Genomic DNA, 22,101 nt, shown 5'->3' on the forward strand with positions numbered 1-22,101 from the left:
CACGCGACACCCCTGAGTGTCAGCTCCACTGTACGGTATGTTGATAAATAAAACTACAATAACACCAAATATCATTAAGTAGAGTTTGTACCCTTTCACTAATTAACTTTTTAAGAACTACTTAAAATGACCTTTCAAACTAAACAAATGAGAATCGTACTCAAATCAATCAAAACTGACAAACTAGCTAGCTGGCTAGCAAATTAGCTCACCACATTAATATCCGGTGGAAATGTATTCCGTCTTTTTAATGTTATCCCGATAACTAACTAAATACTAGCCAGCTAGTATAGTTTTGTGTCAACCTAACCAGCTAGTGTAAATCTGTTGTTTTATTTTCTGGGTAATTCTGCTCCCCTAAATACGAAGTAGCTGTCTTGCTAACTAGTGTAAATTGGGTTTGACTAGCTAGCTAGCCAACTAACTCAAAATGTTGCTAGCTTGTGGGAGTTGGTTCTTCTTTTACGTAATTCTACCACCTAACTAACTGTCTTAGTTCTGTAGCTTTTGTGTAATTCTGCATACTAACAAAGTAGCTATATAATGGAATTTTGTTTTATACCTTTTGTGTAATTTACCAGCAAACTAAATAACTGTTCCTAGCTAGTGTCAAGTGTTTCTTTAGTTCTTGTGTTAATAATGTTATCAAGCTAACTAAGCAACCAATTTAATTGTTATATACATAACTATTCCTTGTTTTTAGACATAGTATAATCCGCAAATTCACTAGCTATATTAACTAAATAACTAGCTAGCGGGTAGAAGTAGGTTCTGTAGTTATAGTGTAATCCTGCTAACAAAATGTTGTGCGTTAGCGTAAATTGCTTTTTTAGTTTTCTGCCAACTAATTAGCCTGTTAACTATTAAGCTAGCTAGAGGAAATCGTGTTTTGATTTTTTTTTGCACACTCTGCACACTGACCAATTAGCTGGGCTGAATTTTTGTTATTGTTTGTCTTCATTATTTTCTGGAAAATCCTTGAAAATGAAATGTATCTACTTAACAAATAAAGGTAACACAACGTCCTTGGCGGAGGTAATAACTTTTACAGCCTATTTTTGGGACTCTCCCCACGTCGGAGTGCTGCCCAAATCAAGTCCAGATGTTCCACCTCCTCCTCACTTCCTCTCCCCCGATGCAGATCCCAGCATGCAGCAGAGTCCTCACTTTCTTTCCCAACTAATCCTGTTTCCTCTGTGAGCAGCTGAAAGAAGCATCGGGGTTCTTTGTGCTTTTACTATTATGTCAATGCACCCTACTTACTGACCAGACTCATCACATGATCAACATTACCCATGTGATGTATATTCACATTGGGCCTCTAGGGCACGTCCATCACTGTCATTAACTGAGGCAGGTGCTGCTCCTCCTTGCGTTTGGAACCCCAGTGGAGCTAATAAAGTCTTCATAGTCATTAGTCGGAAAGCCCAAGTCATCCCACGTGGCTATGACGTGATGGTAGTATAGATTTTATCATGCTAATAGCCCTACAGGAGACTTATTGTCTGTAAGGTGTTCGAGGAAGTGGATTCATGTTGCCTCTCTAAGGCCTCTTGTGTGAGATTTAAATGTACTGTAAGGACAAACATAACCTAAAAGCCTGCAGGAAGGGAAATTCAACGAAAAATGTGGAAGGATCTTTGCAGCAATCGCAATATTTTTTTATCCAAGAAGAGACTGAGGGCAGCAAGACAATTGAGTCATGTGGAGTGAATTACTGCTGTTTGGAGAGATAAGGCACCATGAGGGTAAGCTTTTTTGTTGTTATCACTATTAATGAGACAAATTTTATCCAAGTGGAGATAAAGGGCAGAAGCAAAGTGGAGGGTATACAAATGGCATTCAGAGCAGGGTTTAAAGTTAATGCTAGCAAGTATTTTTATTTTTGTCATATACACTTGGACACAGATTTTATTCTAAAGGAGTCATGTCTGTGGAGTATATAATATATCATCCAGAGCTAAATTCAGCATGTGTGGTTCTTTTTTTTTTGTGATTTTTAGCTGTCACAGTAAAGAGCCCAATTTCATCCAAGAGGAGAATGAGGACTACAAGAAAAAAGCTGCAGCAAAGTGAAGACTGTGGAGTATAATATAGTGGTAAGTCCAGAACTAACAACAGCATGTGTACTTATTTTTGTCATTTCTACCTATCACGGCAAGGAGACAGTTTTATCCAAGAGGAGACTGAGGGCATCCAGAAAACAACAACGCAACAAAGTGAAGAAAGTGAAGTATAATATTACACCATCCAGAGCTAACAGCAGCATATCTAGTAGTTTTTGTCATTTTTAGGTAAGGAGACAAATTTATCCAAGAGGAGATTGAGGGCAGCAGTAAAACGGCACTGCTGCAAAGTGGAGACTATAAAGTTAACTGCAGCGTCCAGAGCAAAACACCATGAGTACTTTTCATTTCCAGCTGACACAGTAAGGAAATAGATTTGATCCAACAGGAGACTGAGGGCATCAAGAAAACAACCATGCAGCAAAGTAGCTACTGTGAAGTATAATACTGCAGCACCCAGAGCTAACAACATAGTAATATTTGTCAGTTCTAACTGTCAAGGTCAGGGGACAAATTTTATCCAAGGGGAGACTGAGGGCAACAGGAAAACGTCACTGCTGAAAAGTGGAGACTATAAAGTTAACTGTAGTGTCCAGAGCTAAAAACACCATGAGTACTTTCATTTCCAGCTGACACAGTAAGGAGATACATTTGATCCAACAGAAGACTGAGGGCAGCAAGAAAACAACCATGCAGCAAAGTAGCTACTGTGAAGTATAATACTGCAGCACCCAGAGCTAACAACATAGTAATATTTGTCAGTTCTAACTGTCAAGGTCAGGGGACAAATTTTATCCAAGAGGAGACTGAGGGCAGCAGGAAAAAAGCTGCAGCAGAGTGAAGACTGTGGAGTATTATACAGTGGTGAGTCCAGAGTTAAAAACAGCATGTGTACTTATTTTTGTCATTTCTACTTATCACGGCAAGGAGACATGTTTTATTCAAGAGGAGACTGAGGGCATCAAGAAAACAACAAAGTGAAGAAAGTGAAGTATAATATTACAACATCCAGAGCTAACAACAGTGTGAGTACTTTTCATTTCCAGATGACACAATAAGGAGATACATTTTATCCAACAGGAGACTGAGGGCAGCAATAAAACAACCATGCAGCAAAGTAGCTACTGTGAAGTATAATACTGCAGCACCCAGAGTTAACAACATAGTAATATTTGTCAGTTGTCAGGTAAGGGGACAAATTTTATCCAAGGGGAGACTGAGGGCAGTGAGAAACAACACTACAGCTATGAAGTAAACTACTGCGGGGTGTATATTAATGTATAATCCAGCTTGATTGACAGACATGAGTCCCATTACTGTGCACAGTGGATTTGCTCTCAGCCCTCACGTGCATAGACAGGTGTCTTGCTCATACCTGGCTGAATGACATCAGAGCACGTACACGGGGCAAACAGCTCATAGAGTCCACCTGTGGTGATGAGTGAGAGACCACCAGTGGAAACAAAGGCAAGTTTCTCAGACAACTTGCACTGCCCGTCTGCGCTGAGATGTTTCAGCAGCTTTGACTCATGTCGTGTCTACCCATGGTTATGTCGGGTGAGATTGTGCAACTCAGAGCGCGATTCCCCCCCTCCGCCTCCGCAGCAGCTGGTATGTGGAAAACACTGCAGCAAAAACTTTTTAACTTTGCAGCAAAGTTATTTTTCACACGCTTTCACTTTTCGGCGAACCGCAAGTCACAGACATTTTACGGAGCGCCTTTTTTTACGACGGGACAGTTCAAGAGTTTGTCCACTGTAGCAGCCCCAGTCGCTGCACTTATAGTTTAAGGGAGGGGTCACGAGCCCTGACCTCACTTCCTGTTGGGGCTCCTCACAAGCATTCCATTGTCTGTGAGAATGTGCACAGGCTCAAGGGACCGTGCACATCTGGCAGCTGTTATTAGCAGCCTCCTTTTTAGCAACCAATCCACCGCCACGACCCCTGAGAAGAGATTACGACATGTGATGGTGGACGTGCACCTCATGCTATTGTTTCACAAGTGTCACTAGACAGGAACATTGTTTTATTATTATTATTATTGCCTGGAAAGTCGATTAAGAATCCAGAACAAACACAAGATGTGATTAGACAATGTGTTCGCTAATATGTGACTTTTATTTAGTAGTATAATTTACTTTAGTAGTATATATATGTACCGTATTTTCCGCACTATAAGGCGCACCTAAAATCTGTTTTTTTTTTTAAAAAGCTGACTATGCGCCTTATAATCCGGTGCGCCTTATATATGGATCAATATTGAGCCGCGACAGGTCTCGCAACTTACGGTAAGCAGCCACCGACTCCATTTTTCCCGTAGAAGAAGAAGTGCGCTGTGCATACTGGGAAATATTAAACAACGATTCACTTTCATTTGTGCGTTTGTATAAAGACCCTGAAATGGCTCCTATTAAGAGACACGCTTACAACGCAGAGTTTAAACTCAAGGCGATCAGTCACGCAGTAGAACACGGAAATAGAGCAGCAGCAAGAGAGTTTAACATTAATGAATCGATGGTGCGGAAGTGGAGGAAGCATGAGGATGAGCTGCGCCAAGTAAAGAAGACTAAACAAAGTCATTTTGCACATTACGAGTGTCACTATATTGCGATTGCACTAACGTTTAATTTACCATAACAGTATCAGACGGTTTTTTGCGCGTTGACTAAATGGAGGAAAAGTAAAATGTTATGCCTTGCTGTTGTTCAAAGATGTTAAAGATGTGTCACGAAAATGCTTTACCTCAGAGAAAATAATAAAACAGCTGTTTATTCATTTTGGGAGTGAATGGAGTTGTGGAAAGCTTGTTTGTTATCTATTAATAAAGTTTGACTGACCTATCTGACTGTTTTGTTGACATTCCCTTTAGCGCGGCACCATCTAATGGTTGCATAACGTAACTACAGCCTCTACTGTAGCGCCTTATAATGCGATGCGCCTTATGTATGGAAAAAGTTTTAAAATATATCATTCATTGAAGGTGCGCCTTATAACACGGTGCGCCGTATAGTGCGGAAAATACGGTATGTTAATTTTTTTTGTCCAATCAGATTTCAGCTTGTATGTGTTGCCATGTCAATATAATCTGCCCATTGTCACACAGTAACAATGGGGATGGTTTTTTTTTTAGACAATTTTTAGACTTCTGATTCTGCTTCTGATTTGCCTCAGAGCCAACTTGCAGGCCCCCGGTTCTGATTGGTTGAACAGAGCAAAACAGTTCTGCATGATACGCGACATCCCCAATGGCTGACTGAGGAGAAATTATGGTAAGTAGATGCATTTTATTTAAAATGTTGTCTATTTTTGTCATATTATTAGATAGATAATGACTGTGAACTGCTTCAGACGATATTGTAGTGTATATGTTTGGAGTGGCCTGACCCGTTTAGTCACAGACCTGTTCTAGTTATGCTCGTCAGATTTGGGTTAGCACCATGTTCAACAAGCACCAAGTATCCTTGTGGAAATTCATCACTAAATTAGAGGTTACATATAAATATACCATAGTGGAAAACCTTAACTTGTAGAACTCGTTCAATCAACCTTTTTGTGAAAAGTAGGCCTCCAAAGTGGGACAAAAAATATTCAAATTCAAATTGATGAACAATATGTCATGTGAGGCGAGGGGCAACCTCAAGAGAACTCGTGTTTTGCTTTGGGCTTTGGGTGGGGGGTGGGGGGTTCGTGACACTCATTCCAAAAGATGACTGTGTTACTGTTGTATTCTTGTTTTGTGCATGCTAAATTAATCCGCTTTAACTTCAAAATACCACCTTAAACCGTACATTGGACCAGTCATGATGTGCTATATATATCACTATATTGACAGTTACTATGGTACCCATTATGGCATTGTATGGTCATATCATACATAAATAAATAAATACATAAAAAAAAAAATATATAAAATAAATAACATTAAAAGAATAACTTAAATTATATTACAAAGGCAGGAAGTGAACAAATGTTACTGATTGTAAAAGTACCAGATGGAGGGGTAGGATTTAATAAGCTTTGCTTCTTCCTACTCCTTTTGGACATGTGGAACTGTGAACTGATTATGGGATGCATTCAATTGTAATCTGATGCATGTTCAAATGAAATAAAACCATTACCATTACATTAGTTCCGTTAGCGTAGACCATGAACCACATTGTCCTTACCGCTCCTTTAAAGCTTGCCTCTTTCCCCAGAATAGTTAATATTAAGACCAGAGTGTCAAAACCTGAAGGCCGCAGCAGGTTCTTCAACATGACCGAGAAGGGAGGGGTGATGGATATTCAGTTAGTTTCAGTTTGTAGCGCTCCGGTGTAACTAATCCGTTCGCACAGGACATTCAAGGCATACTTTGGCACATGACAACTTTGTCGAATCGGGATGCAGGAAGTCTGCAAGGCCGTCAAGCCAAGTGCTGTCTGTCACATGATAGCATCACAGCACAACAATTCTCATCAGTTACCATTGAGACGTGATTTCTCACTTTTGTGGAGAAAGGAAAAATAACTGCAATGGCCTACATTTAAATCATGACGTCGTCAAGCCGTAAAAATTCACTTAAAGCAGCTCATGTGAGTAAGCACAAGACAGAGGCGGGGCCAGACTCACCATTATGAGTCACAATAATGCCCTTAGACAAAACATAATGAGGATAAAAACATGTTAGTGTGTGGGTTGCAGGGACACCGTGCACGTCCAGATGATATATCAGTAGTGCATCACGCCAAAGATGAGCAATCAAGTGGGTCAGAAACATGTTTGTGCCCCTTTAACCGAGAGCTGTGGATGAGTTGCGTGGAGAACACAATTAGCATGTGTCATGTGGGGCACCATGCATTCACTTAATAAGCGACGACAGTGCTTGTGGCCAATTTGAGATTCTTCTTTCTGACACTGAAAAGTTATGCGGCTGGAGTCGGGAGGGCTTATCTCTGTCTGCACTCCAAACAGCGGGCTTAAAGGGTTGTCTTGTGCCACATGTCTCTGCTGTTCACAGGTTTTTGGAAGGAATCCGTGCACCCATGCAAACCCCCCCTCCTCTCGCGCTCCGAGACTTTGCAGTGTTGTCTTACTGCTTATCTGTTCACCATCTTTTTTTTTCCCTATAGAACAAAAGGATTGAAGTGTTTACTGTGCACAGGAAAAAGTCAAAGCTTGTTTTTAGGTTGTTTAAGTCACATATAGCAAAAATCTAATGGTAATGGTTTTATTTCATTGGAACATGCATCAGATTACAATTGAATGCATCACATAATCAGTTCACAGTTCCACATGTCCAAAAGGAGTAGGAAGAAGCTAAGCTTATTAAATCCTACCCCTCCATCTGGTACTTTTACAATCAGTAACTGTTACATTTGTTCACTTCCTGCTTTCCTAATATAGTTAAATATATATATATTTTTTATTTTTTTTTATTTTACACATACCAAAGAACATGAGGTATATGACACAAAACAATCTCTCATTGTTAATTTGTTTATTTGAATGCCACAAAATTCATATGTTGGCGTGAACAAATGTTCTGATAATATTAATGAATGTAATTACATTTATGACTATCAGACCGGAAATTTGTCTCAGTAAGAAAACAGGTCAGATTGAAAAGGCACAATAAACGAGGCCGTTCATGCGCCGATCTTGTCGCCACTAGCAACCGAGTAAATTAAAAGCAAAAATGCTATGACAGCAATGTATTGTTGTTTTGCGTGTAACATATTCCCGTATTTCTATATACAGCAGTATATAGCTATATTAAAATGACCTTTCAAAGTAGCTAGTCTAAATGAGCTCCATTTTTAGCATAAAGATAAAAAACATGTCCATCATTTGCATTTATAGGCTTCAAAAATGTGATTGTCATGTAAACATCCAAGCTAAATCTTGTGTAAAGTCAAATAGGACCCCTAAATCTCCTGTTTTCCAATATTATACATAACCCAACCCCCCCAGGCTTGAGTATTGGATGTCGGATGTGTTTATTGTATTGTGCCGCTCCGCTAAGGCAAAGGGGGTCTTAGTGGATAGTAAAGAGGCCCGACCACATGGTTTGAAGTGGGGATGGGGATGGGGGACAGTCATGACTTTTGCGGCTTCCTGCAGATTAGGCCGTGTTTACAGGGCCTCACAGAAGTACTCTTAGCAAAACACATTAAAATCCGCACTTCCATCCCAAGTCTAAACCATTATCATTGCCATAATGGTGCCTTGTGTTCGTAGCGGTTGAAGCCATAGGACGAGCTCCTGTCTGCTGTGTGGTCAAATAGTCATTAGTTGGTTGTCAATTGTTTTTTTTTGGTACTTTTTTCACATAAACACTACAAAGGCTTCAGTGTTGTGACACAATCACGCCCATGTGAGTGCCGTGGCATTTAATCTTCACAGGCATCACCATATGGCTCCCATCAGCGCCAAGAAAGCCGACCCTGACGTCTGTGACGCTAAATCACCAAGGAGAAGGGAAGTTCAAAAGGTGAGTCATCGCTTTGCCTGCGCATGTAAAACTTTCATACTCCACTAGAAACGGCCATTTCTGAGGAAATTGTGAAAGATGGTGTGTTTTGCCGAGAAATCAATTCACAAAATTGGGTATTACATCACAGCATACCACAGCAATGCCCAGATACCACGCAGTGCCATTTCTGGCAATGTCATGACATCACTGCTCTGTATATTCGTCCTGTCCTTGACTTCCAAAGGAAGTTCAATTAAACTTCTCAGCATTCTCAGCATTCGCACAATAAGACAAAAATGCAGAAGACATCATTGGTAATGGTAATGGTAATGGTTTTATTTCATTTGAACATGCATCAGATTACAATTGAGTGCATCCCATAATCAGTTCACAGTTCCACATGTCCAAAAGGAGTAGGAAGAAGCAAAGCTTATTAAATCCTACCCCTCCATCTGGTACTTTTACAATCAGTAACTGTTACATTTGTTCACTTCCTGCTTTCCTAATATAGTTTACGTTTTTTTGTACCACATACCAAAGTATGAGGTGATATGACCATCCAATGACATAATGGGTACCATAGTAAGTATCAATATAGTGATATATATAGCATATCATGACTGGTTCAAGTCTCTTCATCCTTGTATTTAGCAAACATCAACTGCTTGTATTGTTTCTTGAATTGGCTCATCGTTGTGCATTGTTTGAGGGTCTTACTCAATCCATTCCATAGTTTGATTCCACATACTGAAATGCTATGGCTTTTTAACATAGTCCTAGCATATAAGTGTTTCAAATGTAGTTCTTCCCTGAGATCATATTTCTCCTCTCTTGTAGAGAAGTATTGGATGACATTTTTAGGTAATTGGTTATTTTTAGCCTTATGCATTATTTTAGCTGTTTGAAGATGAACTATATCAGCAAGTTGAAGTATTTGCAATTTTAGAATTATGTTTTCTGTAAGCGGCATTATGAATTATCCGTACTGCCCTTTTTTGCAGTACATTTAGCAAGTGAAGATCGCTTTTATAGTTATTACCCCATATTTCCACACAATAAGTAAGGTATGGTAGAACAGTGTAAACGTCTGTCTCTCAGAATTCACACACCAAGAGTACAGGTGTATAAGAGCATAAGCATAAACGCCTGTCTCCCAGCATTCCTCCGATAATAACAACAGAATATTTTGACGCACATTAGCTGTGGGCGTGAAAGATTGTCTCTCAGCACTGTCATCTGAAATGAATGCGTTATCAGAACAGTGCCGTGTGACACAGTCGAGATTATAGGAGATTTTTCCAGCGACGCATCTCACTGTTTACTCAACATCTGCGAGCACTCAGCAACATCTGCTCCCATGCTTTGACCTCAGTGTGAACGACATGCTTCGCGCTCGTCGAGAAAATTAGCCCCAAAAAATCAAAGATTGTTCTTTTTTTTTCATGACTTAAGGAGTCAACTTAGAGGTAATGATGGAAAAAGGAAATAGAAAGGTGGTGATGTACGTAAGCCAGAGGAAGTGAAGTTGGTCAATAGAGGGTAAAATAAGCTTTTGGGTAAACAGGTCAAGCGTGCGCCCAATGGAATCTTGCCTGGAGAGGCCAACATGCCGCCTGCTCGTAGTACTTTGTGTGAGATGATCCTTGTGTGTTTTTATGCTCCGGGCACACCGCTCGATATTTGTTTAAAGGCTGTTTAACAAAAGACTGTTTGTGCAAACACGTGCGTCAAAGGTGCATGGTTCACTCCTGGAGCAGAGGAACGCAGGCACTTGGCTGCCGGGGTCAATGTTGGGAGGGGCGGGGGGTCATCAGATAAGAAGGATCAGGGTCAGGCCATTACTTTAATTCGAGGTGGGCATTTTTTTTTCCCACCCCCGCTTTCCAATGCTTCAAACCACAACACACTCACAGACACCCTTTGTGGTTCAACTGGTAAAATGTAGCATCGGAAAAAGACAAAGTGTGTGAAGGGAGGACAGCAGGGGTCTAAAAGTCACACTTGTCTGATATAGCCTTGAGCGACAACAAAACACACATAAACACTAGATTAGACCCAAACAGCTTTACAGAAAGCAGCTAGTTAGACAGATGGATTGATGACAAGCACTACACAGGAAGTGGGGAAATTGATACATAGATGACCAGAATTCATTCATTCATTCATTCATTTTCTACCGCTTTTCCTCACGAGGGTCGCGGGGGTGCTGGAGCCTATCCCAGCTGTCTTCGGCCGAGAGGCGGGGTACGCCCTGGACTGGTCGCCAGCCAGCCAATCACAGGGCACATATAGACAAACAACCATTCACACTCACATTCATACCTATGGAATGTTTTTGGAATGTGGGAGGAAACCGGAGTACCCGGAGAAAACCCACGCATGCACGGGAAGAGGGGATTGGACCCAGGTCTCCTATTTGTGAAGCCTGTGTGCTAACCACTCATACATCAAGCAGCTCCTAAAAGGTTTTATTTCCTTTTATTTACAAATTTGGGTAATAAGAGTTTAAAAGTCAATATAGGGGTGTTATTTCATGTCTAGAGGGCTCTAATAATGCTTAAATACTCATTCATTTTCTACCACTTATCCACATGAGGGTCGCTGGGGTGCTGGAGCCTATCCCAGCTGTGTACGGGTGAGAGGCGGGGTACACCCTGCACTGGTCGCCAGCCAGCCAATCACAGGGCACATATAGACAAACAACCATTCACACTCACATTCATACCTATGGACAATTTGGAGTCGCTAATTAACCTAGCATGTTTTTGGAATGTGGGAGGAAACCGGAGTACCCGGAGAAAACACACGCATGCTCGGGGAGAACATGCAAACTCCACACTAAGATGGCCGAGGGTGGAATTGACCCAGGTCTCTTAGCTGTGAGGTCTGCGCGCTAACCACTCGTCCGCCGTGCAGCCCTCATGATCATTATAATCTATAATAACAACATGGGCATGTACACACAAGCTTCATTTATATCTTAAATGACACTATTTGCTCTAATTATATCCTATAGTTGTGTGTAAAGGTGACTATGGGGTGCTAGTTCATGTGTAGAGATCTCTAATAATTGTCATAGACATTGTGGCTTTGCTCTAACTACAAATATATAGCATTTCTAAGTAAGGACTCATATTTTGTGAAAATTCACTTATCACAGTCCTGTGATAAGAATGCCCTGTGACCAGAATTCAAGGGAAAAAAATTAAAAATGAATAGAAAAGTTGCAAAATGCATTTTCCGTTAATCATAGAACAGTATTAATGTTGATGGCTTAAAAAACAGTGTGTGTTGTTAATCGTCCGACCCATGTAGTCAAGCTCAACATGCCGCCCGAGAAGCGTCGCTTTGATCCGCGCTCTGCTAGCATTCTTCTCATCACCATCTCAATTCCCTGGCTGGATTTTTTTTTTGTATTATTGTCTGCAGCTGGAACCCCTCCTGGACCCTTTCTCCGACTCACTCCCATCCCGCCTCACCTCTGTTTGACTGAACCTGAAATAATTATACGCAATCCCAGCACACACAGGGCCAAATATTGTGTTCATGTGTGTATATATAATATACTATAATGTATCATGATGCAAGAGTTGTACGCTAGCCAGCGAGCTTGCATGCCACGCGGGATAATTTCTCTCCTAAATGAGCTTTTAAAGAGGTTTCGCCTTCCTGTGGTTGCAATAAATCTTTTCCTTTTCCCGTAACCCCTGACCTGTTCATGAGAGGGGCACCAGTGATAAGCCCTCGCTGTGGACAAGAGCAGCTTCACTTCTGTCCTCACATGCAGGAATGAAGGGGGGGGGGGGGGGGACAGAAATATCAGGAAAGGAAAAAAGACTGCAGTGTGTCAGTGTGTTCGTATGCACAAAAAAATGATTCACCCACAAGAAAACAATGAGATTATTTGGTAATGGTAATGGTTTTATTTCATTTGAACATGCATCAGATTACAATTGAATGCATCACATAATCAGTTCACAGTTCCACATGTCCAAAAGGAGTAGGAAGAAGCAAAGCTTATTAAATCCTACCCCTCCATCTGGTACTTTTACAATCAGTAACTGTTACATTTGTTCACTTCCTGCTTTTCTCAAGTTTTTTTTTAAATGTTTTTATTTATTTTATTTTATTTTTCACATAACAAAGAACATGAGGCAAATGACACAAAAAAATCTCTCATTGCTAATTTGTTTAATTGAATGCCACATAATTCATATAATGGTGTGTATAAATGTTCTGATAATATTAATTAATGTAATTATATTTACGACTATCAGACCGGAGATTACAATCAGTAACTGTTACATTTGTTCACTTCCTGCTTTCCTAATATAGTTTTTTTTCAAGTTTTATTTTATTTTTGTCACGTACCAAAGTACTAGGTGATATGACCATCCAATGACATAATGGGTACCATAGTAACTGTCAATATAATGATATGTATAGCACATTATGACTGTAATATTGTTTGTGAAAATACTTTAAAATGTACTTTGGCAATTATTGACATTGAGATGGTACAGTCCATGCCTCCAAACCAAAAGGCAGTAAACAAATGTTTTAAATGTAACATAGTTTTTAACTGGACCTCCAATTTGGAGCTGTTTTGGAGCCGTTTTCCCAATTGCAAAAAAAAACATGGAATATGGTTGAATATTTCCAACAAATAGAAATTATCAGTTCCCAGGTTAAACCCGTTGCATACAGAGAATGTTTTAACTCTAAAAAGTGTAAAAAATAAGCTAAGTACTGCTAGTAAAAACAAAGGCGTCAGGTGATATCCATTGTATTTGGTATGTTGTGGTTCAATTCTGCCTTGTTCGACCTCCAGGGGTGATCTGATTTGAGATCCTGCTGTGCTCTAGCTTAAGTGAGGTAAACGATGGCCTTGTGACGTGAGGGGAGTTTTGTTTTATTGATTCAGCTGCTGCCGTGTTACTGCGTGAGTACGATGACCTCATCGGCCGCAGCCAATCAACTTGCGAATGCCATCGCACCCACTGCCAGCCTGTATAATAGCCTCTTCAATTAGAGGAAAGTTAGCATATACCACAGATGGGTTTGCACTTAGTCCTTTTCATACAAATAAAGAAGGGGGAACTGCTGCAGAAATTCAATACGACGTGATTATTATAATTGCCCGGCAACCTAGCAACATCGATGGCTCAGTCATTTCTAATGAAATCCAGTCTTTTACTCCAACACCGCATTCTATTGTGACTTATATTATGCTCGCCGTAACGTCAGCATCATCTTGTGAGCCTTTCACAAGATGAGTGGTGGCTCATGCCGGGGCCTGCCAGCTGGGGCAGGCCCTACTCGGTGCTTCAAGACGCGTGAGTCACATATATCGCCAGCCGAGCCTGATCGAGCTTCATTATAAAAAAACCCGTGGAAGGAATAGCATCCGCCTGGAAGACAATATAAACAGCAATTAAATGAGCAGAAGTGGATGATGATGGGTAAAAAGCTGCTTAAAAAGCAGCCAAATGCAGTTCATTAGTCTTTCTGATAGCTGGAAATGGGAATCGGCTTGTTCCCAATTAAATTTGATCCCAATTTTCAAATATATACCAATAAGATTAATGAGTTCCTTGTGATACTTCTTTTGACTTTTTCTCTGACTTTTTTTTACAACAATGGTTGCAAGATACACAAAAAGTTATGTTTAGGATGTAAACATTCATACACAGACAGACAGATTTGTGTGCTCATATGATATTAAAGAATGGTAAAAATAAACCTATATTGCCGTAAGAACAAATTACATAATCCATCGTAATCCATCTTGACTGTGATAAGTGAATTTCCACAAAATATGAGTCCTTACTTAGAAATGCAATATATTTGTAGTTAGAGCAAAGCCACAATGTCTATGACAATTATTAGAGATCTCTAGACATGAAATAGCACCCCTATAGTCACCGTTACACACAACTATAGGATATAATTAGAGCAAAAAAGTCATTTAAGATATAACTGAAGCTTGTGTGTACATGCCCATGTTGTTATTATATATTATAATGATCATGAGGGCTGCACGAGTGGTTAGTGCGCAGACCTCACTGCTAGGAGACCCGGGTTCAATCCCACCCTCGGCCATCTCCCACATCTTCCTCCCACATTCCAAAAACATGCTAGGTTAATTAGCGACTCCAAATTGTCCATAGGTATGAATGTGAGTGTGAATGGTTGTTTGTCTGTATGTGCCCTGTGATTGGCTGCCGACCAGTGCAGGGTGTACCCCGCCTCTCACCCCAGAGACAGCTGGGATAGGCTCCAGCATGCCCCATGACTTGTGAGAATAAGCGGTAGAAAATGAATGAATGAAAAATAAACACCTTCAGGACTTTTGGATGAATTGTTTGTATAGTTGGTTTACTTCTTTTTACACTTTTCCATTCACCAAAGAACTGTTACGTTTCTTTGTGTGACCGTTGTATACCGCGGTATACGTAATGTTGGAACCACAGACGTATGTTTTCTTTCTGCATTACTGAACATTAACCCAAAGCGTCACCTTAAAACAGTGTTTATGTCAGTTTCTCAGTGGAAAAGAGCCTCGGGGTCCCTTGTACAAATAATAAAACCTTGATTACGCTTTCTTTCGAATGATTTGCACCGTCGGCTTCAACAAGTTCCAATAACACCACTAAATTGCACGACTCCCGCTTGGAGTAACAACCCTTTGACCACGATGGCTCTCATAGACCTTAGAAGTCAAAGAGTACAACATCAGGACTTAGTTCATAAGGTTCCCTTTTAGCTCAACTCTTTCCTGAAGTGGATTGATGGTATAGAGAGAGCTCTTAGTGAAATATTGCTTTTATCCCAGCCTCGGACCACTTTTGCCTCCTAACTCTTCCCTCAGTTATCTGACCCCCCCCCTCGCTTCCCTCATAAGAGCGCCAGATTCCAGGAAAAGTTGTAGTGAAGTTCTGGCTTCCATAAATCACCCTCCCATGGCCACTCCCTGCAGAGCATGAAGGGAGAAACATCATCCCCTTTCCTTCCCTTGACCCCTACCTACCTCACTCCTCCTTTATTTGGGCACCCCCCCCCCCCACACTTCTCTGACTGTTCAACAGATGAGAACTTCCTCACCGTTTTTACCGCCACCTTTAACTGGGGAGTCTGTTTCACTTTGAGCCGCTCGCCGCTGGGTTTTTAGATCTTTTTACGACGCCGTCTGTCACACCGCATTGTCGTCAAGTGGCGCTGCTACAGTCCCTGCCACCACATCATTTACCTGTCACTGATTCAGCATGTGGTCAGGGTGTTATCTGGCTTTTATGGGCCCGCAATACATAGCAACGGTGCCAACCTGCCAGTCTCTCAAGTCTGGGTGTCTGAAGACAAAACGACCACAATAAGTGTTGCTTGCTTTGTGTTTGTATTAAACGTGCAAAGAGAAGGCGACGGGGATGTGTCAGTTGTTGCTGGGAAAGTCACCAGTGACAAACCGTGTTACATAAGAGCTGTTTTTTTTTTTTGTACTAGGGCAGTGGAAAATCTTTTTTACTGATTGGCCCTAATCGTCAATGTGAGCGTGGTAGGACACGCAAAGGTTAGGTCTACATATAAGGTTCTGTTTTTCTATCCTTGACACTTGATTAGCTCTACTACTTGTGAATAACTCTACACCTTGGGTACTTGAAGAGTTGAAAACATTGATCTATAGAAGGGTTCTCAAACTCAATTTACTTGGGGTCCACTGGAGCTAGGGTCTGGGCTAGACTGGGCCGCATCAGGTTTTCCAAAAAAAAACAAAAAAAACGCATTTATTAAAAACAGAAAAACGAATAAACTTTGCTTTGGTTTCGATTTTCTACAAGAAAAGCTCTGATAAAACATTCCACTGTTCTCAAATATCTTAATTTTTATTTTTCTGCACAAAATAAGATGAAAAATAAATCAATCAAGAATAAAAAAAATCAATCGATCAGTAATAAAAAAAATACAATAATAATAATAAAACAGCAAATAATAAAAACTTAAGAAACCACATATAGTTGGTGGGTAGACATATTATTTTTTTCAGATTAAAAATAACAAAGCATTATTAGAGCCCTGTAGACATGACAAAACACGACTATAGTCACATTTATACTTTTTTATTTTATACGTAATAATTTTTTGATATACCATACAGCATCCATATCAAAACTTGCGCGGGCCGCACTAACATTAAACTTTCATATCAAGGCGGGGGCCTCAAACTAGTGTCCTGCGGGCCACATTTGGCCCACAGCCCGCGTGTTTGAGACCCATGATCTAAAAACATCCAAAAACATGCTAGGCTAATGGTATAAATGTGAGTGTGAATGGTTGTTTGTCTATATGTGTCCTGTGATTGGCTGGCGACCAGTCCAGGGTGTACCTTGCCTCTCGCCCGAAGACAGCTGGGATAGGCTCCAGCAAACTGGAATCCGCTTTTATACCCTTGACACTTGACTTGTACAGCTTGGGAACATCCTTGTCACTTTTTGGCCATGAAATTTCCAAGCTCTAATACCTTGGGACAAATCAACCAGTATTTGGAAGTCTATGGACAGAAACCGTACTCCAGAAAACTACTGCAGTGTATCCTTATTCCTGACAGCCTACAAATGGCATATCGATCACATGTCTCAGGTTTCAGGACCGACGAAGCCCAGAGCTCTGGCGGGAACTCCCATTGCATAAACAGAGAACATCCGTAAACAGTCCCGAAAAGACCCATTTGGACTTTTAGAGGAGTGGGTGGCTGGGAAGTATGGGATGGAGAAGGAGGACTGGGACAAACTCGGGGGGTGAGAGAGTGAAGCACTGCAGCTGATATTCCCTCCATGGCGGCCAAGTTGGGAGGAGCAACATCAGGCTGCCTCTGTGTGTTCCCCCTTTGGGACTTTCTGCCTGTACAAACAAACCGATTCAGGACCTCGGGTCTAATGGGAACCAGACCTGCTTGAAGGACCTAAATCTCTCATTCGGTCCTCTCTTCTTCTCTATCACCCTTACGACTAAGCCTCTCCTCTCTACCAAGCTGAAGGACGCACTTCAATTATCCCAAACAGACCTGAAAATATCAGAACTCTACGTTCCCACACGGAATGACGTTCCCGAACGGGTTCTGACCTCCTTGACCCGTGGAGCAGCCAGACTCCACTAACCTGCACTTATCTACGCCTTCTCTCACTTCTAAAAGCTTTCTCTATCACTTCTGCCCACTCGCCCACTTTCTTACTCGTCTATTTATAAAGCACTTATGGAAAGCTTTCAATTGACCTCTGATCAGTCCGATGACCTTTTCCAGTCCAATCCATATCTGATGGAAGAATTAAAAAAATACAAAATAGACGAGCTTCATGATTCAGAGCATTGTTATTAAACCACAACATTTCACCCCTTAATTGGGATTGACCTGAAATTGGTCACATGACTCAAATTAATGCCCCTTTTGTTGGATGACGAAAACACCTGCCTGTGAAATATGAGCAAGATAGGTTGAAAAGCACAGTAAAATGTGGGCGTGACCCATAAGCCATTGGCTATATGTATATATATAATTTGTATAACGTGTAATTTACCTCTCACATATTTCATATTAGGGTGCACGGTGGTCGAGTGGTTAGCGCGCAGACCTCACAGCTAGGAGACCCAAGTTCAATTCCACCCTCGGCCATCTCTGTGTGGAGTTCGCATGTTCTCCCCGTGCATGCGTGGGTTTTCTCCGGGTACTCCGGTTTCCTCCCACATTCCAAAAACATGCTAGGTTAATTAGCGACTCCAAATTGTCCATAGGTATGAATGTGAGTGTGAATGGTTGTTTGTCTATATGTGCCCTGTGATTGGCTGGCAACCATTCCAGAGTGTACCCCGCTCTCTTGCCTGAAGACAGCTGGGATAGGCTCCAGCACCCCCCGCGACCCTCGTGAGGAAAAGCGGTAGAAAATGAATGAATGAATGAATATTTCATATTGAAAGTGGAAGTGGATTAACCCTGTTTCTATTATTTCATAAGGAAAAATCAGACCAGTCTCCTCCCTCATCGGGAAAAGTGTCCCTCATGTTGTGTTTTGTGTCTGAAGGCTTCCTGCTGTCCTGCCGGGCGTTGAGTGAGCTCATCTTGGGCTTCGTCTGAATGTTGTCATTGTGAGCGAGGGCTCAGAGTTTATCAGTCAACGTCCTCCCAGCCTCAGTGCGGCCTCTATCTTGAATGTTCTGTTTCACAAAGCTACAGTATATGAAGTAAAAGAAGACACAGATAGGCTCCACACTAGCTTACACAGGGAAGGTTTGATTGTGATATTGGCCTATTGCCCCTACACAGCAGGCCTCATGGACATGTGGTGCTGTTTAGATTTCACCGCTTTATCTTTACATTCTTTGTTACTTTGCGATAAGGTTGAGATAAAACAGCAAAAATTACATGTTAACGCTTCCTTATGTTGCTGTTTTCTTTTGTTGTTGGTTTCCCTGTGGTTTGCGCTAATGCTTAGGAGAAGAAAAACTAATTTGTGTATACAAGAGTGCAATCAAGTACTACTACAACACTATTAGGTAACCCTGTTTTCGTGACTTAGCTGTGGACGCTTTTTCAACTCTCAACTTTGCTGCAGTGCTTCTTTTGCTGAGGTCACTTTAGCACGATAGCTAGAACTAACAAATATAAGCACATTAGCTTTAAAACAAATTACTGTAACATAGCTCCAGACAATGCAAAAATGTGCTTCCTTAAAGGAAAACTGCAGTTTTTGGGGGAATTTTTATTCATTCATTCATTCATTTTATCTTCACGAGGGTCGCGGGGGTTGCTGGAGCCTATCCCAGCTGTCTTCAGGCAAGAGGCGGGGTACACCCTGGACCGGTCGCCAGCCAATCACAGGGCACATATAGACAAACAACCATTCACACTCACATTCATACCTATGGACAATTTGGAGTCGCTAATTAACCTAGCATGTTTTTGGAATGTGGGAGGAAACTGGAATACCCGGAGAAAACCCACGCATGCACAGGGAGAACATGCAAACTCCACACAGAGATGGCTGAGGGTGGAATTGAACTCGGGTCTCCTAGCTGTGAGGTCTGCGCGCTAACCACTAGGCCACCATGCAGCCCGGAATTTTTATTCATTCATTTATTCATTTTTCACTGCTTATCCTCACAAGGGTTGCGGTGGGTGCTGCAGCCTATCCTAGCTGTCTTCAGGCGAGAGGCGGGGTCGCCAGCCAGCCAATCACAGGGCACATATAGACAAACAACCATTCACACTCACATTCATACCTATGGACAATTTGGAGTCGCTAATTAACCTAGCATGTTTTTGGAATGTGGGAGGAAACCGGAGTATCCGGAGAAAACCCACGCATGCACGGACATTGAACTCGGGTCTCCGAGCTGTGAGGCCTGCGCGCTAACCACTTTTCCCATTGTGACAGTGCGATGTAGGATTCCTTATTCATAATGGAATATTTTACTAGTTACATACGTATGTAAATATGGCTTTTAACACTATTAGAGCCCTCTAGACATGAAATAACACCCCTATAGTCATCTTTAGACTTGTATTAGCCAATACATTAGAGAAATATTATACCTAAATGAGACATACTTTAACATAGAGTCATGTTGGGAGAGTTCCTTGTTGTTTGTGTCGGGACGGTGTATTGTTGTCTCATCAATGTAACGCAGTGGCGGCTGAATGACAGTTTTACTTTTTGTTTGAAATAGACACAGCAGTATATCTGGGACATGTGGTGGGATTGAACCCAGGTCACCTAGCTGTGAGGACTGTACGCTAACCACTCGTCTACCATGCAGCCGGGGAATTTTTAATAGTATTTAATTTTATGGTATACATCACATACATCACACATGGTATACACCCTGGACTGGTGGCCAGCCAATCACAGGGCACATATAGACAAACAACCATTCACACTCACATTCATACCTATGGACAATTTGGAGTCGCCAATTAACCTAGCATGTTTTTGGAATGTGGGAGGAAACCGGAGTACCCGGAGAAAACCCACTTTTTTGTTTGAAATAGACACAGCAGAATATCTGGGACATCTGGTGGGATTGAACTCTGGTCTCCTAGCTGTGAGGACAGTACGCTAACCACTCACCACCATGCAGCCGGGGAATTTTCAATAGTATTTAATTTTATGGTATACATCACATATTACAATTGAAGCTGAGCTGCCTCTCTTTAGCTGTTTTATATCTTTAGAACACACACAATAGAGTCCCTATTTTGCTGCTTTCATCGTTTTTTTACAGCCCTTAATCTCCTTTTAAATACAATTTTTTACCTGACAATATCAAGTAAATAGATGAGATCCTGGTTCTTCTTGCTTGCTGTAATATTTTGTTGATATTTTATAGTGGAAAACTAACCATCCCAATATGAGCGCAGTAGAGCCGAGTTGGTAGTATACAGTGGAAAAGTGGTGTTGCCTAAGCAAACTGTTGGACTGATGGACTAAGGACTGCACATCACAAGCAATACAGGCCCAGGCAAAGTGTTTTTCTGCTGAGTCATCAAAAAAAAAAAAAACACACACACATATGGCCCCTCTGCTTACAAATTCACTTTTTGGCTCCTAGTGTGCATGCGGTAGGTGAAATAAATCAGACAACTGACAGCATGTTTTCTACTACAGCCAGTCCTTATTGGACAGCAACACGATCCGTTACTGTGACCCTGTGCGTGATGTTGCCACGGGTTACAGGAAATTGTTTGTATCGATCTAGTGTAAACACGCTCTCACATGTGGCTGGCTTCATGTGAAAGCGGATCGATGTCAGAACAAAACTAGCAGTTGTTTGATATTTCTTCACACGCATTTGTTTAAAATGAAGTCCACCACATAAGCCGTGATGACACCAGGTGGGCGTGTAGATTCGGCGTGGGTTCACATTCCCATCGATGTCATTGGTGGAAGAGACAGGAAGGGAGCGGCAAACACAGTCAAGGTCATTGACCTGCTGCAGGGAGAACAAAAAAAGCCACCAATCGGTTGCGTGTTTCACATTAATGATTATTCCCTGATGTGAGGCTCTACTGGGGCACGGGACAAACGGGGGGGGGGGGCTACATCTTTGTCTATTAATGGTTAAATATACATTTGTCCCCACTTCCTCTTCCTCCATATTGTTCCACTGCCACGTCGCAACCATTTAGGAGCCACCTGGATCCAGCCGGTTTCCCTTGGAGATTGTTCTTCTCGTCCTAACATTGCGTAAGCAGTCGTCGTGTGATGACAGTGATGATGTGGCAGGGTCTCACCCCCCCACTCCGTTACATTACCCCACTCTCCCCTCGGTTTTGAACTGTGTGGGACCGCTCTCGCAAGTGGGGGGAACTTGAACCCTCTGACTTCCTGCCCGCTGATGAGGTCACTCGGTCTCAGTGGGAGCGTCTGTGAAATTCCTGCTCAGTAACAGCAGATTTGACTGTAGGGCACAGTGGGAGGGGAGATGGGGGAGGTAGAGCAGATGATTGGTGGGGGGGGGGTTACGACTATGTAGTGTAGACAGGCCTGAGGCACTTTGTAGAACACAGCATGTGCTCTTGTTGTAGGGAGAATCTCT

The 22,101-nt window shown here is 41.7% G+C and overlaps 1 long non-coding RNA gene across 3 annotated transcripts in view; it reads left to right on the plus strand.

The window, feature by feature from the left end:
* The first annotated feature begins 10 nt into the window (after positions 1-10).
* Positions 11-22,101, plus strand: part of LOC131103281 (uncharacterized) — a 34,101-nt gene continuing 12,010 nt past the window's right edge. For 2 of the 3 annotated variants that reach the window (XR_009119586.1, XR_009119588.1), the window contains exons 1-2: positions 11-5,335; positions 8,448-8,535. This is a non-coding gene — a long non-coding RNA (uncharacterized LOC131103281). The remainder of the gene's footprint in view (positions 5,336-8,447; positions 8,536-22,101) is intronic. The other variant, XR_009119587.1, reaches the window with a different exon arrangement.

This window comes from Doryrhamphus excisus, chromosome 15 (assembly GCF_030265055.1).
Source record: "Doryrhamphus excisus isolate RoL2022-K1 chromosome 15, RoL_Dexc_1.0, whole genome shotgun sequence".
NCBI lineage: Eukaryota > Metazoa > Chordata > Actinopteri > Syngnathiformes > Syngnathidae > Doryrhamphus > Doryrhamphus excisus.